At 44.1% G+C, this 26254-nt stretch overlaps 1 pseudogene; it reads left to right on the top strand.

The window, feature by feature from the left end:
- Positions 1-26254, top strand: part of LOC146772868 (rho guanine nucleotide exchange factor 11-like) — a 256324-nt pseudogene that overhangs the window by 172248 nt on the left and 57822 nt on the right.

The following is a 26254-nucleotide window of genomic DNA, read 5'->3' as shown; positions in this document are numbered from 1 at the left end:
ATTTAGCAAGTATGCAATATTATTTCTTCATTTTGTTTTTCAAATTAGTGGTACCTTTAAAAGTTACTTTCCATAGATTTCATAACTGGTACTTATGTAAACTATTGTCTTTATTTGTGGCAAGTTGGTATATAAATAATTAGGAATTCCGTCATTGTTGTGTCTATTAACTTTCGGTTTCTGCCATGGTGGTTTCCTGTATAGTCTTCATTTATTTTTCAGACGAGAACGCCTTTTTCATCATTTCCACATGCGAGTATGTACCTCAGATTTATGAGCTTGTGGCACGCACTTCACTGGAGAGAAACAGGTAAGAATTTCAGCTGACACCTTAATACGCGAACAGTGAAGCAACAGGACTCTTCCTAAGGGCCATATTTTGTAGAGGCTCCAAATAAAGTACCCTGATGAATATAGTCAGTGTATCCTCATACAGGCTGGAACAGCTTGCATATTCACAGTCTAACTGTTTTCTACAGGGATAGCCAGAAGGAGAAGTCTAAAAAAAGTTCTGATCTCTGAGACTGTTGCGCTTCTCCAGACAACTTGTGTAGAGTCCTCAATGCCACTCTTCTAAGGATAATGTGAAATGACTGGTCCAGTTCTAATGTTACCAGCAGTCATTTCCGCAGTATTTAGATCTTGTCTGAACAGTTTGAGGATTAACCATCAGAGGTTCTGCTGTGGTTCCCTTATATCACTTAATACATTTGTAATGCTTTCGAGAGAAAAGAAATAGTTCTTAGCATGTATCCTTCACAAAGCTTTGCCAACATTTTTAACGTAACCCAGTTGGTCTGTTCTAGGAGCTCTGGTCATCAATCACTTTAAAAAGAAAATTCTACTTGTCTTATTTTTGTGGCCTTTTTGTGACTGTTCTTTTCCTTTAATTTTATTTGTATATCCTTCTTGCATCCTATGGTGACATATTTTACTTTTGAAGCTGGTTTTTGCCATATGTATTAACATTAGTACCTGGGTTTTCTGGAGACCAAAATTCTTTGAAGGCCTTAAAGTGCCTAAAATACCTCAGCACACAACACTGATTATACAGTTAGTGATTCACGCTAACTGTAATGGCGAATTGTACATTGATGCATAGTAATTTGATATATCATAACAATGATGAGGGTTACAGCAGATTAGCATCAGCCATAGCCTGCACTTTGGTCACACAGACTAACCATTTATTCGAAACATTAATTAGGATAGAAGAGGGGAGCCAAGCAGACACAGAACCCCTAGCGTGTTTCAGAACCCACAGCGGAAGAGCAGGTTGGAGTTTTATGATGAGGATGAGTAATATGACCAACTCATCTTAGTGGCATCCCAAGGGGATGAGGATATATGGAAGGACTTAGACACCAACTCTCCTGAGTACAGGTCTGTCTCCATCCATTCTCTGCCAGCCCAACTGGATGACTTTTTTCTGTACGATGTTGTCATTAAAAGGAGAGTAGACACTTAAAAGTACAGCTAGAAAAAGACAGGCCCTAGAGTGTTTCCTCCCAGAAATACTGCTATCACTGAAGAAAGATCTGAAGAAAGAGTTTTTGCCCCTGCTACCTTGAATCATGAACCAGAGGAAAGAAGCATTTAACAAGTCAGCTTTCTCTGAAGTAGTAAGAACAAGGCTAGAGAAGAAATATAAACCCTCTAGAAAGACTTACTAGACAACAAGCAATGAGCTTGCAGACTCCACTGCGAGGAAAAGGGCTAATGCTCCAGCATCCAAAGGACCAGTCCCAGAGAAGGAAAATAAGCTGTTTGAGATGGAAGGAAGAAAGTTGAGGCATTCAGCAGCCACACAGTGACGCACCACACATTCTAGTGTTATTAACGGTAGAAGGAAAAGAAAGAACTGATGCAACATGTCCCAGAACAATACAAATGCAATACAAGCAGGAAAGACCATCTTAAATTCCAGCCTCAAGTCAGCCCTTGAAGCTGCTAAAGCAACCAGCAGACCGATGTGCATGGACACTACACTAAGAATACGTGCCTTACTAATAGTATCCAGCTTTAAACAAGAAGTCCACATTTCTTTGATAATTATGTCTTTTACAGGGGAAAGCCGCACGGAGCTGCAGTTGATGACTCTCTCCAGCAGATACAAAAATACAATCATATGGAAAAGGCAGTGGGCCCCTACAATTCAGGTGGTCTTACAGTAGGAGTACTCCTCCTTCCAGGAGAGCAATTGAAAGAGAGAATTTGCAGACCATTCTACAACCAACACAGTGCTCCCAAGGGGTGAGTGTGTAGAGACCTAGTACTGCATGGCCATACCCATTGGCGTGGAGTCACTTCTTTTGAGTCACGGCCTTTGGTGATGGCAGACCATAAGTGGATCAGCCACAGACAGCAAGTGACTCGCAAAGAGAAGCCCTCAGCATCAAACACATTTAGGGAGTAGACTGGGAGGTTTGCTCCTGGAATTGAGGAACATCACCCATCACAAATGGGTGCGAACGTCTTAAAACACAGTTACTGCCTAGAGTTAGGAATGATAACATCAGATGTCAAGCCAAACAGGAGATCTTGCAAAGGAGAGGAAATGACACTGTTAAAAACAGGAAATACACAACCTCATACAGAAGGACCAGTAGGGCAGGTGCCAACAGACTAACAAAACTAATGACTGTACTCTCTCTGCTTCCTCATCCCCAAACAAAATTTAATATTGAGAACCATCATAGACCTGAGATTACAGAAGACATTCACCAGACACAAAATTTCAAGACAACTTCACCGTAGAAAGCCATCCCATTGCTAAAAGAAGAGGATTACATAGCAACTGTAGACCTCAATGGACACATATTTGCACACCCTGATGAACTTCAAGCACAATAAATCCCTTAAGTTTGTGGTACACAATTCACATTACTAATTCTAAGTTTTACCCTTGGAATAAAGTAAGCACCAAGTGTGTTTACAAAATGTCTTACAGAAGTAGCAGCTCACTTGAGAAAGCAGGAGATACAAGCGTACCCCAACCGATTGGATTGGATGGTGAAAGGCAAACTCGCAAGACCTTCAGAACAGTATACAAATAATGATGGAAGTAGTAGACATACGGAGTTTTTAAGCGAACAATGAGAAGTCTTCACCACTCCCTATGACTAAAATGGATAGCTGGGGCAGATTCAGTTGCGATAAAGGCATGCCTGGTTCAAAAGAGAGTGCAGGCATTGACATAGCAGGTTTGCCGCTGCAGGAAGAGACCATCTGAGAGTGAAAACCTGAAATTGCTGAGAATGATGGCTTCAAGCATTACATGAATCCCCCCTGCCAGACTCCATAGGACACTCCTCCAAGAAAGGCTGCTGAGCCAATCGTTACAATCTGTGGGGGACTGGGAGGATCTTGTGCAAAAGTAAATATGGTAATGGATAGCAGAAAACATCACAAGAGGCAGGCCACTCAAAATACCCACTTCTCTAGGTCACCATCACAACAGTCTCAACCTACACTGGGTGGGTGCATGCAGGAGAATCAACAGATCAGGGGCTAAAGGAACCCACAGAAAGCTGAAAAACTCATAAAAATATTACAACTCACAACAGACTTCTTTGACTTGAAGGCCTTTCACAAACATATCAGAGAGATAGTAAAGATCCAGACAGACAACCCAACACCAATATTCTTCGTGAACAAACAAGGGAGGGTGGGTGGTTGGGGGCGGGGGGTGTCAGGAGGGCCTGCCATGATGGTGCTATGCAAACTAGCACAGGAGATCTGAATATGGGCACTCCAAAAAAAGATATCACTGACAGCGATACACATGCTGGGGTAGAAAATCATAGACGCGGAGCAGATTAGCCAGACAGAAGGAATCTCGCAGGAGTGGGAGCTAGATCAGGGAGAGGTACAAAGAATCTTACAAAAATAGGGGGGCGCTACACATAGACCAGTTACCTACAAACAAAAATAGAAAATGCCAAGACTTTGCATTGTGTCCAAGTACCCTCATGAAATCTAGCTTATGCTTCGATTAAGGTATGCCTAAGTGCGATAGAAGCATATGCACTGGCGAATTGCACGCTTACATGTAACGTCATAAAGGGATGGTACTTACCACCATCAAAGATGGGACAAAAAATAAGGACAATTATGTAGCCAGTAATTCTGTGGCGGAATAATGCACAGCATTTGTATCTACAAAAGTATTCTAGTTTCAAAACTATTGTTACAGCTAAGTACATATTTATTTTCATAATCTCATGTTATCCACCCTTGATCAGTAAAGCTGTCCAATTGCTCTCCAAATAGAGGTACCTGAAATGTATTGTTTTTTGTTGCTACTTCTTTTCTGGATGAGGTCATTTCTTCTCTAATTTGTTTTGCTTTTGTCACTCCTCTTGAATTTCGTTGGATTTTGCAACTTAGGGAGTAATGTGAAAGGGCCATTTTATGTTGCACTCTCTTACTTAACTGTAAATACAAATATGAATTTAATGGAACAAATAAAAAGTACCATTTGCATATAGGATAGAATTAGTGGTTCTATTAATCTGGATTTAAGAGTTTTTAATTCATGTTTCAGACTTTTCAAGCATTTTTGGACAGACTTTGTGTATTGTTGGCCGCCTTCTGGTATGCACACAATAAATGTTTACTGATAATTATTTGTTTTATTGCCGCTATTTTTCACAGCGTCAGCCTTTAGCGGAGGAGCAGTCATGCATGCTTATAACACATGAAGGATTCAGAAGCAAACTTTGGTTGGTGACATAAATTGTCTTGGAAATTTCGATAGTAGGACAGACAGATACAAACATTTGTACAAACTCTGACCTGGTGGAAGTGGGTTCTGTAAAACAAAGTGATGTTTTTGGGAGGAAAATATGGTTCTTATTCCATCCAAATAAGGAGTGAGGGCTCAATCTCTGATAAAGATAAATGTTGTGAATGAGTGTTCCTGCATTGAAGGAGAAGGCCTCACTTTTTGTCGTTCTTTGCCGCGGGGATCTTGCACCCCATCATATTGTTCCTGATGGTGTGGCCAGAGAAGGTAGTTTCCGTCCTTTAGTTCAATTTACTGGTGGGAATAACTTTACAAATGGCGGGCGCACAGTGACCTCAACTTGATGTGAGTTTGAAGGATTGACACTGGAGGATGCTGAATATATACAGGTGGCTGTTTTTACTGGTATCGCTGAGTGGTGTTTCCATGGAAGACGACCTTCTCAATGGTCTTTTGATGTATGCTGTCTTAAAATGTTATACCTATATCTTTATGCATCTTTATATCATGATACGCCTTGCTATTATCTTTTGTGTATGTAAAGCGCTTTGATACCCACGGGTCTGGGAGTGCTATATAAAACGTATAAATTAATAAAATGGTAAAAGTCGATTCCAGGACAAACGTGGAGACTGGAAATGTATGTATGAAATATATTAATGATATGCCATGCATGTAGCATAATAATGGAGAAGCACCCTAAGCATGACACGGCCTTGTCTGACTATCTAGTGGACCCACATCACTGAACCTGTAGTCAGTAGGCTCCTGCATGAGAATTTTAGTGTGTACCCACGCAAGTTGAGGATATTTTAGAGTATTAGACAGCACTTTACTGAAGATCAAAATAAAATAAAATAATTCAAATTCCCACATTGAGTTAAAAAAGAAAGAACGTGTTGATCACGTGTGTCTAATCCTTTAATTAGTCACTCACTAAACCAGGCGTCACTTCTAACGAGACAGCAGCTCTGAATGGCCTTCATGTTGAACATGTACCTGTTAAAAAGTTTATCTTGGTGCAAGCTGAGTTTATTTCCTCTTCAAACCTTACTTTGCTGCATAACAGAACTGCCAGTCTTGTTGATCCTTTTTAACAAAATAATAACTTTCTGCAAGAGAACCCTACTCCCTCATTTTCTGGTTGTCAATCAGACATTGATGTTTTAATTTGATAATTTCATTGACTGATGCTCATTTTATTCAACTTATTTCTTCGTTTAAAGGTGGAAAGCTCAAATTGAAAACGTAGTGGAAGTTGCAACGAGGAACTTCAGTCGCTGTGGGCAGGAGCCGGTCAATCACACGCCTCCTCCTGTCAGGTGAAGTGAACAGTCTTATTTCCTGGATTTGCCAATCACTTGGCAGAAATTGAATTCTGTGCAGTGTTGGCTATTGCCAGTATGTTGAAATGACTAACAAAATGTCCAACACAAGCACACTTATAGCCATGAGTGGCAAATGGTTATTTGGAGTTTTGATTCTATTATGCATTCACGTTGTAGTTAGAATTTTAAGGAGCCCTGATTCATTCTGCAGCACAATATTAACTTATTTATACGATAAGGGAATGACAAGACTTCACAAATGGGCAAATTCGTAGACCGGAGAACACAGAATAATGTTCAGTTAGCCGGTTAAATAAGTTCTAGATTGAACAATGCTTTATGGATCATGTGCACTTACTCACATTGTTTAGTTACTTCAACCAGTGCCCTAGAAAAATAAGCAAAAATGTAATTGCACAATGATGCTATTTTAGAGGTATCGGTGTTTCTCTTACACTGGGTAGTGCTTTCTGCCTGCACTTCTTAGCTGGAAAAAAAAATCCCTACATGATCACATTGCTGGTCTTTCTATCATTTAGGGCCTTATTATGGGTTTGGCGGCCCCCTGCAGTGCCACCCACAGGAGGACTGCCAAAGCTGTGGTGTGCTTGCCCGCCGGATTACGATTATATTCAATGGTGGGCAGCCAGTGCTGGGGTGGTCTCCCGGCGGTGAGCTGTTATGATGATCATGCGAGAGCCTAACATGCTGCCCGCTGCCTTGACAGCGCCTGCAGTATGTTCCTGCATGGTGTGGCATGCATGCCACACTCTGCAGGGACAGGGATGCAATTCCAGGTGGGCAACATGTGCCCACCTGCATTCACTCCCAGAGGCAGCAAGAGGGCTCTGTTAGGGCCCCCTTTGTTGCCTCTCTGCCCCCCTTTCCATGACAGGCTCCCCACCTTGAAAAAGGTACTTGACAATCAACTCAGAATATGCTTGGTGGTGCTGCAGCGGCACTCCCAGGATATTCCTGCTCCTGACAGCTGCACAACAGCGCGGGATCCTGGATTCCCCGGCGGACACATTGCTCCTGTAGCGCTCCGACCACACACTGCGGGCCCGCAGTGTGCAGGGGGTGGGACCACCACAGTGAGTACGGCGGTCCTATGGACCACCATACTCGCAATAAGGCTGTTAGTGTTATTGACATCAATGTACGCCTAGCCACCACTATAGTGATTGTGATTTGTAATTTCATGGAAGTCTATTCTGTGTGTGTCTTGCTTTTGCTTCATTGCTAAAGCTTTCACATGCCTGGGTGGCCCACCTTTGAAAGAGGAGCCCACGGGGTTTCCAAACCCACGCAACTGTCTTTGACTTTCACTGAAATCACAGTTTATGAACCAGAGGCCACTGCTTCGTAATGGACATATTGGAGAGTCTAAAAGGTAGAAGGCGAGAAGACAGTAGATTATCAGGCAACTTTGAAACTCTCCTATCTCTCCTAAGATGCGTTAATTGCTAGCCTTGGGCATCTATTTTAGCCACTATATTTATTTATTTGGGAATTTTATTAAGTGTTCAATGTCTTCTGTCAGTTGCTTTAAAGTGTTAAAAGTCTTCAAGACAACGTCATCTTTTAGGGTAGTTTTTGTCAGATAAGTGAGCTATAACTGTGCCAATTTTCTTTAGCTGTGACCGGTTTACTACAAAAGCTGGTATGAAAGGTTTTCAGATGTTTTCGAAACCCCATGTGGTTTGATTCAGTTCTCAGATTTTGGGGTATTCTAAAACTTAGGAACTTGAATCTGCCTCTCTGTTTGAGTAATTTGAGGTGATGAGGTGCGCATTGCTCCTTACTCAAATTCATTTTGACATTCTCTAGATTCTGATAGATGATTGTAACTGCAGATGCCTTGCCTTTTGAATTCCTGCAATCATCAGACAAAATCCAGAAACGTTATTAGCAATTGCTCCTACGCATTGATAGGCGGTGCCATCAGACTTTGCATTAACTTTGTTGCTCCTTTGCAAATGTTAGCAGGAAGCCATATATGTGTGCAAGTGTTGCACATTAGCGTCAGATCCTTATTTTCCTCATTCTTCGATGGTGATCTGGAACTCCACTTCTGAACTTCGTCAGCGTCTTACCTACTTTAAAAACTCTTTTTTTTGAAGATGTTTTGCTAGGGATCTCAGGCTAGAGGTTTCAGTCGGTGCCACACCTACAGAAAGCAAATATATGGCACAGACCCGCATTACATCTGTTTGTGGTATCGTGGATGTAGGCATGATTCAGAGTCATTGAACAAATGCTCTCTTATGCGTCCAAAGGCCTTTAGGGATCAGATGACAAAATTGTATGTCACAGAGCACAAAAAACTGTACTGCTAGAAGTCCAGGTCCCCATCCTCTGGTAAGTGTAAGAGAAAGGATGTTCCAAATCTCATTGTAAACACAGAAGTGCAGATGGTAGGCCTCCCCTCAGGGCAGATTCCAACCATGGTTCACATGCTCCAATGCGCTCAGAATTTCTCTGTGAATCCTAATCTCCGCAGCAGGTGGAGGCCTTTTAGGAGGCACTGCTGCAGCTTCTATGATCAATTCTGGATTCTCCTGGAGTACCTTTGGTCCCTGCTTCTACAGGAAACCAAGTCGGACTTCCGCTTGTAGCTCCTGCTCCAGCACCAACTGTGAACCCATTAGACCTCTGTATGTACCCTCACCAATGCTGAGCCACACCTTAACTTCATTGATGGAGGCCATACTGGTTCCAGCAATGCCGGTGCCTGCCCCTTCCCCACCTCCAGCTTCAGTGGCACAAATTCTGTCTCCAACTGTGACCCTGATGTCTGGTCTCCACCCGAGCTCAGCTAGATCATAGCCAATGTCTCTTTATGAGATTACAAGGGCATAGCCAGTTATGTTAGAAGACCATCTTCGGAAGTGTATTAGTCTCATCATCAGTATTTTCTGAGACTTGAGACATTATGTGGCCAAACGCAGATGGCATAGAGAACCCTCAAGATGTTCCACATGGAAGAGACGATGAGGCAGACTGTTGTTTTCCTTCTCACTAGACTGATGATGGGCTATACATAGATTTCCAAGATGCTTCTTGGCTCCTTTGCTGTGGTGGGAGGTATTGTTGAAAGGAAGATCCACACCTTGGAGAAGTGAATTACTTTATTTTGTGAGCAGCCTGAAGTATAGATTGCAGTAGCCAACATCACCAACATTCCTTCCCACCGTTTCCCAACCGTCGCCTCTCCAGTGTTCTGTGCATAATCACAAAACCCTCACTACATTGTAGGTTCCACACATGGATGACCTTACCAACAAGCCCACAACACATCCCCCTCTTTATTACAAAAAACAAAAATATTGACAAAAAACCCATCAAAACTGATTAACTTAAAGTTGGAAACAAAAACACAGACATCAAAGATAATAACCCTATGGCCTAAATACAAAATGAGAAAAACTCAAATAAACCACAAAATGCATTCTACATTACCATACTCATAATCCTCTAAACATTTTGACAATTTCCTAATTCTTTTGTCAATGTCTTGTCCAGCATGATGTACATGAATTTTCCCATTAGCAGTCCTAGAAGTGACTCCAGACTACTCACCACTCCCATATTAGCTTCTTCCAACGCCACTTCCCTGTCTTCAATCATCACAGCCTCACTGCTCTCCTCCAGAATATCTGAATGTACAGGTACCTTGTGTTCCCTTCCATTGCTGACCATCTTTCCATCATCTCAAAATCCTCCAAAAAGTCAGCTTCAAACTTATGTAACTCCCCATGAACTTGCTTCCATATCTCATTTGGATCCACAGCCACTCAATTAAGATTCCATACTTTACCGTTAATCAACCTCACTGAATTACACAAAACTTCAAAAAGTTCCTCCAGTTCATAAAATCGACAATTCCCTTGAGCTACTAAACCCAGTTTCTTAATCCGAACCCAGTCACCCACTTTGACCTTCACCCATTTTGAACCTCTCTTAGTATCATAATACAACTTACTTTTATAATGACTCTCTCTTACTTTTCCCCACACTCCTTTAACTGACTACTATTCCACACAGATATGAAATAACCAGGTGTAAACTTGGTCCTAGGATTCCTACCCCTCATCATAAATAGAGATACTCCAGTCGATCGATTATTAGTAACTCTTGTAAGCCCAAACCATTTTACCCAGTTGAGTAACCCAGTCCTCATTACTTGCCCTATATAACTGTATGATACATTTGATCACACGGTTAAATCTGCCAACCATACCTTTTGCCACTGGGATTGTTTAGTGCAGTGGTCTCATGGTTCACACCACTGCTTTCAAGATAAAGCTTAGTTTTATTGGAGACACATTTCATTCCATTGCCGCTCAAAATGGTGGCAGGAATGCCTTCCAATGTATAAATCTGTTCAAGGAATTCACAAACTGTATCCATAGTTGCCTTTTCCACCACCTTCACGGTACGCCATTGCCAAAAGAAGTCAATAAAAACCAACACATACTTCTGAGGTTTCCCAAAGGGTCCTACAATGTCAACTGGAATCAAACATTTACTCATAGTTGGTGTTAAAGTCTGTAAAGATTTATCAGCCAAAACACAATTGGGGCCCTCTCTTACATATCTTTCCACCTCAAGATCCATACCTGACCACCAAAACATCTTCATCGCAATAGACTTGGTTCCAGTAATTCTAGAATGCTCCTCTTGCTCCGAACTGATAACCATTCTTCGCAAATCTTGTAGTGGAGTTACTTTTTGTTCTCTCAGAATTGTGCCACTTCCAACAGTCAAGTCAGTCCTTACCTCCTGGAATGATTTCATAGATTGATCTATACCCTCTTTCCTTGGCCAACCGTCAATCAAGTAAGTCATAACTGCTTGTAAAACGTTATCCTTCTTTTATGTTTTACTCCATTCTTCTCTGACAGCAGGCATGCCACTATCGTGCACTTTGAAAATTCTACTGTTAAACTCTTGGATTCCAAAATATTTAACACCTTCATCAACCCCTTATCGTGTTCGTCCCCATTTGGACCAAAAATGAAAATATTGTCTTGGAATACCTTTACATCTTTTCTTTCCCAAAAAGTTAAAACTTAAACCACTGAAAGACTGCAGCCGCCGACTCTAGGTGAAATGGTGTGAGCTTAAATTGGAAACACCCATCAGGGGTGACAAAAGATGTATGTTTCTGGGTATCCTGAGCTAAAGAAATTTGGTGGTGTGATGACAATAGGTCAATGGTGAATAACCACTTGCCAATTCTGACAAAAGTTACCAGCACATTAATTCTTGGCAACAGAAATTGGCCAACAATTATGATGTTGTTCAAATGGCATAAGTCAGCACACAGCACATGTTGCCATTGCTTCGTCTAACCAACACTAATGGGGGAAACCCAATCAGAGTCTTCTATTGGTTCAATAACCCCAAAGAAACCTTCTTCTCCATCTCTTCAGAGACTTCATCCCTAACCATGAAAGGAATGTTCCTTACCTTGTGGACATTAGGTCTAGCATCATCCTTCAAAATAATTCTGTACTCAAATCCTTTCAAATTCCCCAACCTACCACTAAAAACCTTTGGAAATCTTTTGAGCATATCATTGCCCATATGCACTCCTTTATCAACCACCATTACTTGCTCTTTGCTACTGGGATCAAGCACAATGTGCAAATTTCCATGGTCAAACTAACCAAACACAAGGGGGCCCTTTCATAGCAACATGCAATCCGCCCGAGTCAGCCTATTCTTGAATCTCAAATTAAACCACCTAAACCCAACCATGTCAATACGTTATCCACTTTAACCCTGAGGACCCCTCCAACTTTGTTTGACAATTCTTTCTCTCCGCAGCTCCTCGTTGATGATAGTGTATGGGGACCCAGAATCTGCATAAATCTTTAAGGATACATCAACAACAGTCATCCAGCACTCAAATTTAGGTCTGTGAGATTTACCATCAACATTCAAAACAAGGCTTCTACACAAACTAGCTACATTGTGACAGTGCTCGTTGTCACCTTCTGAAGTTTTCTTATCTTCCTTACTTACTGGCTCACTCACACACGTGATAGTCTTTCCTTCTCCTGCACACTTTTACAAAATGCCCTACAATGCCACAATTGCTACACTTTTGCATGGCAGCAGGCCAATTTTTGGTAAATACCAAATGTTCTTTACTGTCACAATGTTATCATCTGGTTTGATCTTTGGATTTGGAATCTTTTACACTGTACTTAGATGCTCAATTTCGAACAGTGTCATCATCTTTTGCATTCTGTTTTAACACCCTAGCACACCTACTCGACATCTCAGTTTTTTAAACAATTGCCAACACATCATTTAACGCCAAATCACCACTGACCCGTAAATGCTCCTGAATGGCTAGATTCTTGGCGTGCATCACCAACAGGTCCCTAATGAAATTGTCTTGTAATACACCAAATTTGCAGTCTAAAGGTAATTTCTTTACCTCTGCAATGTACTCTTCCGCTTAGTTATTTTTCCTTGTTTCTGTTAAAGGAACTTGTACCTGGTAATTCCAATGCAAAATCTTTGGTGTATAGTACCCATCCATATCCAAAATTACAGCCTGGAAAACATTCACATCGTCCATTACCACCAATTTTGTCATTTGGAAGTGGAAAATATTTTTTGGCAACTGCATTCCCAAGCAAATAGATCTGCTTAAACCTGCAGTTCAATATATTCTCTGCTAACTCCGTCATCTACAGCAATCGACCCTTGCATTTACTTGCATACGTCTTCACTTGGATGCCATTGAAAGTTATATGAAGAATATGAAACACTTGTTGTTATTCAGAATCTCTGTCATCAAGGTTTCATGGAAGGACTCAAACAGTTATTCCACCCAGGGTACCTCCTGACCGTGTGCGGAACATTAACAGAATCATGAGCTTTTCTTTTGAACCTCTACATTTGTGCCCATTACAATTCCTTTACTGAAAAGTAGCTTTCCTTGCTGATATCACATTTTTAAGGCATGTTAGCCAATTTAAGACCCTGGAAGAGCCTTTCTTTCTGGTTCAGAAAGACAGGATTGGCTTAGAACCAACCCTAAATTCCCTTTGAAAGTGGTTCCTCCATTCCAACTCATTCAAACCATTGAGCTCCCATGCTTCTCCCCACAGTCATACTCTGTGGCAGAGAGGGCCCTTCACACCCCTGCTGTCAAGTGTGCTCTCATGTATTACATTGATAGAACTGAGCTCTTTTGCAAAACTCAACAACTTTATGTTGCTTTTACCCTGCCACATAAAGGCCAGGCTCTTTCAAAAGCTGGCATAGCTAGATGGATGGTCAAATGTTTTCAAAACTGCTGCATTACAGCTTGGAGGAATTTCCCTGCTCTGCCCAGACAATATTCTACTTGCAAAAAGGAGCCAAGTTCAAAACTAGACTGCAGGATAATGCTAAGCATGTTAATCTACAGCACTACATGGTACGAACAGATACTTATGATAAAAAAGTAAGTAGAATATTCCTTATTGCAAGTTGGTTGGATTATTTATTGTGTAATTGTGGAAAAAAGGAAAAAGTAGCAATTGTAATTTTGAGTAGCGTCGGTGTGCCCTATGACAGATTATGACCTCCTTGTCAAGAGATCCCTTCTATTGATTTGTATTTGTGGATCCTAGGCTTCAGTTCACAACTTGTACCAAACTCTTTAATATATAAAATTTTACCTGTGCCTATTTTTGTTTAAGGGCTTCACTAGACAAGGAAGCGTGTTTTAATCTCATTAACATTGATTATATTTCTCTCATCGTAGTGTGGCGATAAAGAATTCTGACGTCCCACCCATTCTCTCTGAAACAGTGCAGTTTTCAGCAGAGATGGAAGAAGTCCCTCTAGGTGAGTTCTGTTGCATGGAAAATCTTTAAAGCACATTAATTCTGATGGATACTTCTAACCGCATATTCCTCACCATTAGACTATTCGGCAGGCACCAGGCCATAGCAATGCTCCGGTGTGCTGGTAAATGAAGCTGTTTTGATCTTGTCCCATGCAGTAAGTGATGGAGTGGAGCCACATATAGATGCCACCCCATGTGACAATGTCTGTTCTTTCTTTCAATGCCTTGAATTGTGGATCTAGAGCTCTGCTCTCTTTTCTTTGGTTCACAAATTCTTTCAAAACTCCTTTCATGTATCTAAGGGAATGGTGTCCCCCAGCAAGGACTAAAGGGTTCAAACTATGCCATGACTGTCAGAAACAGGTGTTGATGGTGGACCCGCACAAGGTGTGCCTCTGGTGTTTGGGCTTAGTGTAAGACTCCAAGTCATGCGAACATTTTTATTTCATTCACCCGAAGGCAATTCAGGATCGTGAAATGAAAACTGTTTGCTACCAAACACCGAAATAAGTGATAGACTACATGTAAGTTCCGCTCCTGCTCCAAGTCGAGGGCACAGACTCATTCCTGCTTTCAAGGCCACTCCTGTGACCGATCCAATTCGTGTGCGAGGTCATCTGGTAAATCCAAATCTAATTCTAAGAAGAAGCATAAGAAGTTAAAGTGGGACTCAACAACAGCCAGCCACTCTCTGTCCCAAGGGAAGTCAGGTGGTGTTAAGGTGCCAATCAATCTTGCTCCAGATGCCGATCGTGGAGTAGATTCCTCAACTGGTTCAGTTGTGCCTCCCTATTTTCTCGAGCCATCTGCAACACCGCAGAAGGTTGAGGCCTTTAAGGAGGCCATGCTGCATATTTTCGGCACTCTGCTGGCTCCCTCTGGCACACCTTTGGGCTCCAAGGGCCCACAGGGCATCCAGTTAAGTTACCACTGGCAGATCCATTATCTGTGCCATCTGTGACCCTCAAACCCATCCTGGGTTCTGCACCACCTCTGGCGCAGACTTCCATTCCAGCTCCAAAATCTATGCTGGTTCCTTCTCCACTGACATTGGCCCAACATCACCAGTGGTGGCAGTGCATCAACTGCTGATTCAAGTGTCCGACTTCGAGCTGAATCCACTTCGAACTGACCAAGGTCACCCCTGACTTTACTTCAGAACACCTGGTCCTAGTATGCTCTGATTCAGTCAAAGCACTTCCTCTTCCACAAGGTCTTCCTCAGAGGCCTTTTCGCATTTTTAACTCTTTTTTTCCTTTAATTTTATTAACATTTCAATCATAAGAACATACATGTACATATTAGGATCCATCAGCATCCCCTCAACCTTCCCTTGTGTCCCAAAAGCAGACCTTCGCCAAATATAGCACACAGTAACATTTACATCCATGCTCGCCTTCCATGTTGTTTGTCAATCATTAACTGTTAACTCCCTAACAGTCACACCCTCCTCCCATTTCCATATTGTGGTTGTTAATTATAAATTGTAACTTATGCCTAGCCTCTCTTCATAATCAAGGAGGATCCCAGTAGGTCTTTCCTGATTTTATTTTCCCTGATCTATTTTTGGCAGGGACTCAACCCTCTGGTCCCAGTACTAAGGTCCTGTTTCTCTTGAATCTGGGGGGCTTTGTAAATCCTTCGACATTGTTGCCCATGCTCAAAGGTCATCCTCCATTTTTCGTCCTTCCGGATTAGTTTCATGTGGACTGCTTCTGCAGCTGCCTCTTCGCTCATGTCCCTTAGCCATGCCTCTATAGTCGGAGGCGAGATGCATCGTCAAGCTATCGCAATTCATCTTTACGCCAGGACAAGACCTGGAATTTCCAACTCGGCTTCTTTTTTGTGTGTGCTGGAACCAGCCCCAGCAACACTGTTGTTATTTCTAGGGATACTACCCACCTTGTGGCCGCCCTCCATCGGGTCAGGACAGTCACCCAATATGTTGTCAGCTGCCGGCATGCCCATACCATATGAATAAATTCTGCGTCTATATCTCCACGTCTAGGACATTCGTTCGAATATTCCCAGTAGATCCAGCTCTGAGTCCGTGGGGTGAGATATGTTTGGTGTATGAAATTATATTGGATAAGTTTAAAACGTGCATTAGTATTTACGGCTTTAACTCCTTCATGTATTTTCTTCCAGGTAGGGGCAGTTAGAGGCTCCCCAATTATGGTCTCCCATTTGTCCTGGATGGGAAGAGGTTCCCCCGGGTCATCCTCCCAGTCCGAGCGATATAGATGTGAGACTAACCGACGGCCCTCTGCCATAGTAAGCATAGTTTACAAGACGTTGGTCCAAGGGGGCTCCACCGGGAATGATGGCCAGAGTTTGCGCGCCACTCTCGATATTTTCCCATATTGTAAGAATTGGCCCATTCCTAAACCAAAAGCTGCTTCCGCTTCCATCCTTGTAATAAATCTCCCACTAACATAAAGGTCTCCCATCTGGTGGCACCCCCACCCCTCTGGCCATCTCCGCACCGACATGGAATCAGCTACCTCTCAAAATGGTTTCACCACCCATAATGGCATATTTGGGGCCTGAGGCGCACATTTTACTACTTTAAAAACCACCCTTTCCCAAATCCTGGTGACATGTTGGACAATCTGTGGGACATCCGCCAGAGCCCCAGCCCCAAGCATCAAGAGCCCAGGGAGGGAGGATTGTTCCCCACATGTACCCGTGCAGTAATTGTTTTTCCTAATTCTCTTCATCGTCCAACCAGTGGACTACATGCTGTAAGTGGGATACCATATAATATAGTTCCACTCGAGGCATCTCCAGGCTTTCTGCGCCCCACGCCCGCTGCCGTGTCCGCAGTCGCACCCGTTTCCGTTTCAGTCCCAACAGAAAGTCCACCATCAGCCCCTCCAGTATTCGAAAGCAATAACTAGGGATCTTGTATAGGGAGTTTTGCATTGTATAAAGACATCTGGGGAGGACGATCATCTTTGTGATTGCAATCTTTCCCATTAGGGATAGGTGTAGGTACCTCCAGAAATGTATAGAGCTTTGTAGCCCCTCCAAGAATCTTCCTATATTGAGTTTCATGTATGATGAGGCTGTGTGTGCTAGTTTGATTCCTAAATACCTAGTCCCTTCAGTAGCCCAGGATAGACCCACCTCGGGCAACTCCTTCTTTGGCCTCATTCCCCATGTGGATCAGTTTAGATTTTCTCAGGTTTATATGGAGCCCTGAAAAGGTCTCAAAATCCTGAAGAATTTTAATAATGACAGGTACCAACTGCTCTGGTTTCTTGGGCGAACACAGCAGTGTTGTCCGCATATAAAGATACTACATGGTTTGTCACCCCGAGATTCACCCCCCACTACGCCAACCGTCTCCGCAGTGTGGCAGCAAAAGGCTCCATGGTTGGTGCGAAGACAAGTGGGGACAAGGGGCACCCCTGTTGCATGCCCTGTTGCCACCGAAATGCCTCAGAGATCAATCTCCCAACCTTACCCGGGCGACCGGGGCAGTGTACAACAGCTGCACCCATCTATGAAAATCCAGGCCCACTCCGCATCTCAGTAGGACCAACCACATATATGACCAATTGATTGAATCGAGCGCCTGTTATATATCAAGGATCGCCATTGCATAGTCATCCTTCAGTAAGCATGGGGCATGCCAAACATATGCCAGGTGTCGTAAGCTGTGGGTGGTGCTTTGTTTCTGAATAAACCCAGCCTGGTCAGTATGGGTCATGTGAGGCATGTGGGGATACAGACTTGCTGCTATGATTCCACTAAGTATTTTCATATCAAGATTTAGAAGTGAGATCGGTCTGTATGAATCAGGTAATTCGGGGTCTCCGTCTGGTTTCGGGATCATAACTGCCAACGCCTCCCTCAGGTAGCCGGAAGGGTCTATGTCCTCCAGGACTCAGCGTAATCCTACAGCAGAGGGTCCACTAGCTGCAAGGCAAACATCTTGTAAAACTCAGAGGGAAGACCATCGGCCCCAGGGCTGTTTGCTGGTTTCAGACACTTGATAGCTGCCAAGACTTGTTCTCTGTTTATAGGCACTCCAAGAGCCTCCTCCCCCTCTGGGTCGAGACTCAGCAAATCAAGAGTTTCCAAGAAGTCCCAGACCATTTTCGATGGTGAGGGTGCCTGTTTCTCATATGTTCTAGCTAACGTTTTGGCTAGGACCTCAAGGATAGCCTGCTGCATGTAAGCCAAATGTCTATTGTCTCCCCTAAGTTTCAATATGGGCACTATGGTGGATTCCTTTCTGAAAAGCCTTTGCCAGTAGGCCTTGTATATGGCTGCTCCCCATTCCCCTAAAATCTGGGGACTCCTGTGGAGATGAGCCTCCAACCTGCACAACCCCTGCTCTTGCTTTTGTATACCGCATTATAGTTGTTTTCGCACGCCATAGGTTGTCTTGATAGAGACTCCCCAGAGGACAACCTTCATGGTTTCCAATTCCACTGCCCTACTTGAGGTCGATCCCCAGTTCTCCTCAAAGTAACGAGTCAGCGTTTCAGTGATCACTGCAACAAAGGGGGGATCCATCAACGCCTCTGCAAACAATCGCCAGGAGGGTATTTCCAGACATTCCGGTTTCCCCCACAGAATTCGCAAGACTGGGGAATGATCTGAGATATATCTAGGCAAGTACGTTATACCATCCACCTCTGAGGTGAGGTCTAAAAACAGGAAGAAGTAGTCAAGCTTGCTGGAAGTCCCTGTTGCCGGGGTACACACGAAAACGTTATTTTACTCGGGGTTGCAGTCCCTCCACACATCCCTCAACTGCAATCCCTCCCTGAGATCTTCCAAAGTCTCCGTTATCCGAAGCTTTGTGTTTGCGTGTGGGGGTTTCCTGTCCAGGGTTCCAGCCAACGCAGAATTTTTTCGCCCGCCACGGTTATAGCCACGCCCAAATGGGGCGTGCCCAATGTCATTAACTCAGGGAAGAAGGAGGAACAATCATTATTGAGGGCATATATACTGAGAATACTCAATTCCCTCCCATATAGTGTACCATGCAGAACCACATACCTCTCCTCCGGATCTGTTATGTGATGTAAATGTCTGAGGGGAATCCCTGGAGCTACCCATATTAGTGTCCCTCTTGCAAAGCCTGAAACATTTTTGACTCATATTGTAATCAACCTGATAATAACGATGGTGATGATGAGGATGATTTACCCCCACACAATGATGTTGAGGAGGGTGAATTATTGGTTGTATGGATTAGACGCTTAGCTGAGGTCCTGTACCTAAAGCTGGCTTCAATTGAAGTCAAGACAAATGCACTTACTGAGGTGCTGCACCCTTGGCCAGTCCCTACTGAGACCTTACTTCCATTTAATAAATGCCTGATTGATACCCTTATGTGTACTTGGACGGAGCCTTGCTCTTGACCACCTGTCAACAGGCAGGTGACCAGTCACTACAGACTAGCGCAAGGCAACCCCGATTTTCTTATGCGGCACCCAACTCCAGAGAGTTTAATGGTTCAAGCCTCTACCAGCAAAGCAAACCCTAATGCATGCCACACAACCTCTCCAGATAGGGAGTCAAAAAGGATATAGAAGTTCTGTAATCAGATGCTCTCTTCCTCCAGCTTGGCATTGTGTTTAGTCAATGCCTTTTACCTGCTAAGCCATTATACACACACTCTTTTGGGACAGGGCCAGTGTGATCTTGACTGCAGTCCCAGGGTAATTTTGAGACTCTTTGGCTCAAACCATTCAAGACGGCCAGGATGCGGTAAAATATATCATTAGAGCTGGCCAGGATACTACTGACTAATCGAGGTGCACCGTAGGCCCTATTTTGGTGCCTCATTGCCACATGTGGATGTAATCCACTGGCTTTTCTTGAGACAAGCAGGTGTATCCAATAGAGATGCCTTTTATGGGACCTGTCTCTTTTGAAAAAAGTCTGTTTCTGCCCTCCAGTGGTTTCAAAAAAGCAGTACCACAGTGCATTCCATGGCTTTTAGACCCTGTCCGACAGTTTCATCAATAGCATAACCCTTCAAAGGCTATTCCAGAGGGCTGCTGTATAGACACCTCAGCAGTCACCCCATACCTTTCATGGCTGGGGATCAAGCAAACAACATGCAAGTCACTATGGTTCGACTCAGGCCTCCGCTCCTGTAGAATTAGCCTCCAAGCCATTGTAGATTGCATTTAGTGGTACTCAGCCACACTGGTGCACTCAGGCATTTTCTTACTGGGTGGCAGGCAGTGGCGGCTCCTCTGCTAAGGTGGAGGATTAGCGCCCTACTGCTTTTTTGCAGTGAAAGACAGAGAAAATAAAGTGATATTAACTCGTGGTATTATCATTTTATTTTCTCTTACTTTCACCCACAGATTTGCCTGAGGGGGCATGGGCAGGGGAGGAGTGTTTGTACCCTTCTAAAGTGCGCAATGACTGCTTGATGGCCCTATTGGGCCGCCAAAAACAGTCATGCGCACTGCGCATGTTCTCCCTGCAGGCTGCATCACAGCCTACGCGGAGAACATGCTCAGGCCTCCAGTTAGAATATGAGCACTGAAAAACGGTGCTCAGACCAATCACAACGCTGCAAGGCAGCATTGTGATTGGCTGACTGGGAGCTTGGGTGTGCTTCCAGTGGCCAACTCCGAGCAAGGGAGGACTACGGAGGTGAGACAGGCGGGGAAGAGGCAAAAGGGTACGTTTTTAAATTTTTTATTTTTATTAGTTTCAGAAACACATATTGCGTATAGCATTAACGTCATACATTTTGCAAGAACTAGTTCAAACAAACAATCTGTGGCTATTTAGTCTTAGTGCCCAATTGCCCTCCAACACAATTAAATTTGTCGATACAGAAATTTAATTAATACATGCAGATTGACAGTGCTATAGATCATCACATTCTGATAACGTTTCTTGTTCCTTAGATCTCAAATATTGCACCAGTGGCTCCCAAATGTCTTTGGGTCGAGAAGGGGCTGGGAGTTCTTCTGCATACAATTCTAGGTTCTCCCTACAGTACACAAGATCCCTTATCCAATTGTCCGGCAGCGGAGGAGCTGAACTGTCCCATCTCATCGCCACTCTCCTCTTGGCCAACAGTAACTCAATTCTAATAAACTTGCCAATTGCACTTTTCAGAGCCGGCGTGTAGCACAGCAGACACACCTGTGGAGTACAATGTAGGGTAATAGTTGTCATGGTTTGTAGTCTGTGCAGCACCTCCACCCAGAACGCAGCCACCTGATTGCATTCCCAGGCAATGTGCCAGAAGTTAGCCCCCTGTGCCCCACATCGTTTGCACGTATCATTGTCCCGAAGGTCATATTTATGTAGCTTCAGTGGTGTGTTGTATGCTTAGTGCAAGAATTTAAAATGAATGATGCGTAAGTTACAATTGGACGTGAATGCGCTAGTTACCTGACAGCGATATTCCCACTTCTTTTGTGTGAGCTGAGGGAGGAGTCTATGAGTCCAGCAATAAAGGCTTCTGTCCGTGCTAATAATTTTCTCGTCTCTTGCAGCCCTTTATAACTTAGTAATCAGTCTATGCCATGTGGGGCTTACTAGGAGTGTCTGTAAGGTTTGCAATGTTGGTGGTTCATCAGGAAAGGTATGGTAGTATGCCTGTATCGCTTTCTTAAGTCGTTGGAATTGGAATAAAAATAACGGCGACATGTTGTGAATATATTGTAACCGGTCTATCGTGATGAAACTACCATTTGGGTAGAGGTCTTGCATTTTGTCTATGCCTACTGATTTCAGGGCATGCATGGCTCCTGCCTCCTGTGTGACTGATAGTGCTGCATGTTGATCTAATGGGAGCATGGGGGCATATAGTGGGAGCTTCGCCGCTATCCGGCCGAGTGCCTGCCAGGCTGCAACCGTGGTATCTATTGTATTGATTTCCTGTTTGGGGGTACCTCTGTGCAAGTATGACAGAATGCATCTTAATGGAATCTGGTGTGCCTCCCCATCTTCAACCGCTACATGAGAAATTAATTCATGGTGCTGGTACCAGAAGTATGAAAACTGCGCTTGAGTGCATAGATAGTACAGATACATGTCTGTGACTCTAAAGCCACCTTTACCATAGTCCAGTATAAGTGTATCCCAGCTCACACGGGGAAGCTTGCCTCCCCATACCAACCTCATCAATAGCGAACATATGGTTTTTAAAAATTGGTGAGTCAATTTTATGGGTATGTTGCTAAATAGATATAGAAATCAGGGCAGGACCGTCATCTTGATACGGCTATGTGGTCAGCCAATGATAGCGGCATCCTTGATCATCTGTCTACCTGTTGTTTCAATACTGTGCAGGCAGCGCCATAGTTTTCCCTAATGACCATTTCCGGGTCGTGATGAACCCATATCCCCAGGTATTTTACAGGGTCGGATGCCCACTCAAGAGGAAACTCCAGAGCATGAGGGACAGTAATCATGGTCAGAGGTACTTTCACCGATTTGTTCCAATTGATGCTGATCCCCGAGAGGCGCTCAAACCTAATACACTCGCGCAGGATTGGAGCTAAGAACATTTGTGGTTCCCTGATAAAGAGCAACATGTTGTCAGCATAAAGTGATATGCTCACCAGACGATGGGCAAATCTAAGGGCCGCATCCCTATGCCGTTGGCTGATGAAGCAGGCCAGTGGTCCCAGCACAGGGGAAAAGAGCAGCGGCGATAGCGGGCATCCCTGTCTTGTGCCCCTACAGATCCTGATTGGTTCTGATGTTATCCCGTCAACCCGGACGCGCACTCTTGGACCAGTATACAGTAACCGTATCCATCTACTGTGGAATTCAGGGACCCCCATGCGCTGTGGTATTTGAAACATATACCCCCATTCGATGGAATCAAAAGCCTTGGCTGTGTCCAGCATCACTGCCTCAGCCTGAAGCTTAGGGTCAAGAATATGGAACGTTGCGAAAATTGTTTGCAAATTGTGTGATGTGGACCTGTCTGGAATAAATCCAGATTGATCTGGGAGAACCAACATCGGCATTAACGGTTGGAGCCTAATGGCCAGGACTTTTGCCAACACTTTTGCATCAGTATTAATAAGTGACAATGGGCGATATGATTCGCAGATGTGTGGTGGTTTGTCTTTTTTTTTAAACAGGGTGATTATTAGGGCTTCTCTTAGCGATGGCGGTAGTATTCCTGACTCATAGGCTTCTTCGTACATATCCAACATTTAGGGTGTCAGTTCATCCGCAAATTCCTTATAGAATTCACAGGTGAGGTCATCGGGCCCTGGTGCTTTCTTGTTAGGCAATGATCGAATTGCCTCGCGGATATCAGCGGCCTCAATTGGTTGGCAGAGATATTTGTGTGTCCTACGGATAGCCAGGCGGTCACAACATCTGCAAGGTAGTCTTCTAGCTCCTTGGAGTCAGTTCCCCTTTTGGAGGTGTACAATTCTGTATAGCATGTGCGGAATGTGCCGCAATTGCTGATGTGGAATAGTGATCCCCCTGTGTGGTCTGTGATTTTTGTTATGATTTGACGGTCTGTTCTTTGTTTGATGTTGGAAGACAGATTTCGTCCGTCTCTGCCTCCCTCGCCATATGCACGGGCCACGTGTCTCTTAGATAGGTAACGTACTTCACCAGCTGCCAATTCGTTATACTCTAGTGTGAGATCTTTAATACGGGTGAGTGTTTGCGTGCACGGGAAAGTCTTGTTCAAGCTGCTCTAGTGTGTTTTCCACTCTGGACCGTTGGGCTTGGAGATCCTTAAGTATGCCTGCTGTTGTGCCAATGCGTTTGCCCCTGATACTGACCTTGAAGGCCTCCCAAAGTGTTGCAGCACTGCTCACTGACCCCTTATTTAAATCAAAATATTGGACTATAGCCTCCCTGATCTAGGGTGTATAGAGGATCAAGAAGCTCCTCTGATCGAAACCGCCATGTAAACTGATGGGGGAAGCTTAATAGGATACATACTGTGATTCTAATGGGGTTGTGATCGGACAGTGTTCTGGGTAGCGTGTCTTTTGTGGACACCCATGCATTAGCACTCTTACTCACCAGCCAGTAGTCCAGCCTTGACCAACTGCCATGAGCGATCGAGGTGTGCATACCCACCAGCCTATTAATGTATCGCTTTCTCCATGCGTCTACAAGACCTAGTTCAGCCATCCCATTGTTTATAACCTGAGCAGCTCTGGGTGAATGGCCACCACACTCTCTGAATTTGTCTTTGCTAGGGTACAAATGTGTATTAAAGTCCCGGCCCCAGATAATTTCAGCGCCAGGCCTGTCCCGTAATACATTAAATATGCCCTCAAAAAAGCCAGGCTCGTTAGTGTTGGGTCTGTATACATTGACTATGGTTATAGGTGATCCAGCCTATTTGCCGTGTATTATAGCATATCGTCCCACATCATCCGTGCAGGATTTAATCAAAGTGAACGGAAGATTTTTCTTTACAAGTGTGAGCACCCCTCTGGCATATGTTGAGTAGGAGGACGCCAGTCTGCACCCCGCCCACTGCGCACCCACTTTGTTTCAGAATGTTTTGTCAGGTGCGTCTCCTGCAGGAGTACTATCCTGATATTATGTCTGTTCAAATAGGCCATTACTTGTCTTATTTTTGGGGGTGAATTCTGCCCTCGAACATTCCACGTCATGCATGATATCCGCTCATTATCTAGCACTGTCATGTTATCCCGTCGTGAAATCTGCTTTTTGCATCTTTACAGTGGAGTGAAATATAGTTCAACATTGGTATCAAAGGATCACATTGAGCCATGTAAAACAGTCCCCCATTACTCCAACTCCTATGTCCAGCCCCACCCACTTCAGCACCCCCAACTTACCAAAGCCATCACTTAAACACAACAACAACCCCCAAATACAAGGTACAGTAGTCATTAGATGTGGGCTACACCCATGGGGGAGCGCAGGAGCACCTTTAGCCTCCCAGGTAACAAGGGAGGTGGCTGAACAACGTAAAGAAGTTACCCGCTTCTTGTATATATCTAAACTGAGGAAAGGACATAAATGTGTTCCTGCTTGCGGCATCAACTACAGTGCGTGTGTTACAATTGAATTAACTTACAGCCATTAGGATATCTGGAGGCATCTGAGCGTGACCCTCTTATTTTGCATACAGAGAGCAAGAAGGAACCAAGTACCAATGGGTTTGTGGTATCATCATGCAAAGTATGAGCACTCAGCAAGAGCAACCGTAGTCTTTGTGCATCATGGATTAGTCCTCTTCTTCTGGTGTGCCAGATGTTTCTTGACTGCGACGCCTTAGGGCTTTAGCATAATCCATGGCTGCTTTAGGGCTAGTGAAGATCCTGAACTTCCCCTCCGCACCAATGCGCAGACGGGCCGGGTAGAGCATAGCTTATGGAACACTCTCTGCCAGTAGTAGCTTCTTCACAGATCGGTACTCCTTCTTTGATGCTTGGACCACGGCAGTGAAGTCCGGATAGAAGGCCAGTTTATTTCCTTGATAGTTTATGGTGCCCTGTTCCCTGGACCTGCGCAAAACTGAGTCTCGATCCCTGTAGTTCAACAGACAGGCGATAATCAGTCTTGGTGAGGCACCCGTGGGGGGGGGGGTCGGGGGGCGAGCCGCCAAGGTGCTCCGCCCCAAAGATCCAAAGATCTCACGTAGCATCGTCTCAACATAGGATTCCAGTCTCCCCGTGTTGGTCGATTCTGGCAGTCCAGTAATTCGTAAGTTTCTACGACAGGAGCGGTCCTCAAGGTCCTCATTCTTAGCTTGAATGATGGCGACCACCTTTTTCATTTCGAGAGTCTTGGTGGTCACTTGTAAGTTATCCTCAGTGTCTGAGATGTGTTTTTCAGCTTCGCCTAACCTGGTGGCGTGTTTATCTAGTTTCGCCGACATATGGTCCATCCTGTTTTAAGCGCATAAATGTTTCCATCTATAGACTAGAGACTGCTTTGCATGGTTAGAATCGTTGTTTCGAGTGACGTTGAGTGTTCAGTAATGGCATCCAGCTCTGAATCTGAGGTAGCTTTCTGCTGCGATCTGCCTCGCGCACGTGATTCAAAGTTGAGCCGGGATTGTCCTCTGTCTGTTTTCCCCATGCCTGCCCTCTTAAGTGTTACAGCAGTGTGTAGACTATTGGTGATCACCAATTCTCACTGGGCACTGGAGTGCACAACGGTAAGCTGTGGGCACATTGTTACAAGGGGAGCAGCAACCAGCATGCATGTACAGTATAGAATCCAAGGAGTGAATTTATTAACCTGCGCAAGTTTAGAGCCAGGAGATGAGCAGTACAGTCACAGCAGTGTGTAACCTAATGGTGAGCACCAGTCCTCACTGGGCGCTGGACCGCACAACTGTATGTAGCGGGCAACGTT

Source organism: Triturus cristatus, chromosome 12 (genome assembly GCF_964204655.1).
Source record: "Triturus cristatus chromosome 12, aTriCri1.1, whole genome shotgun sequence".
Taxonomy (NCBI): domain Eukaryota; kingdom Metazoa; phylum Chordata; class Amphibia; order Caudata; family Salamandridae; genus Triturus; species Triturus cristatus.
The sequence above is the reverse complement of the archived record's forward strand: the minus strand, read 5'-3'. Positions and strand labels throughout refer to the sequence as shown.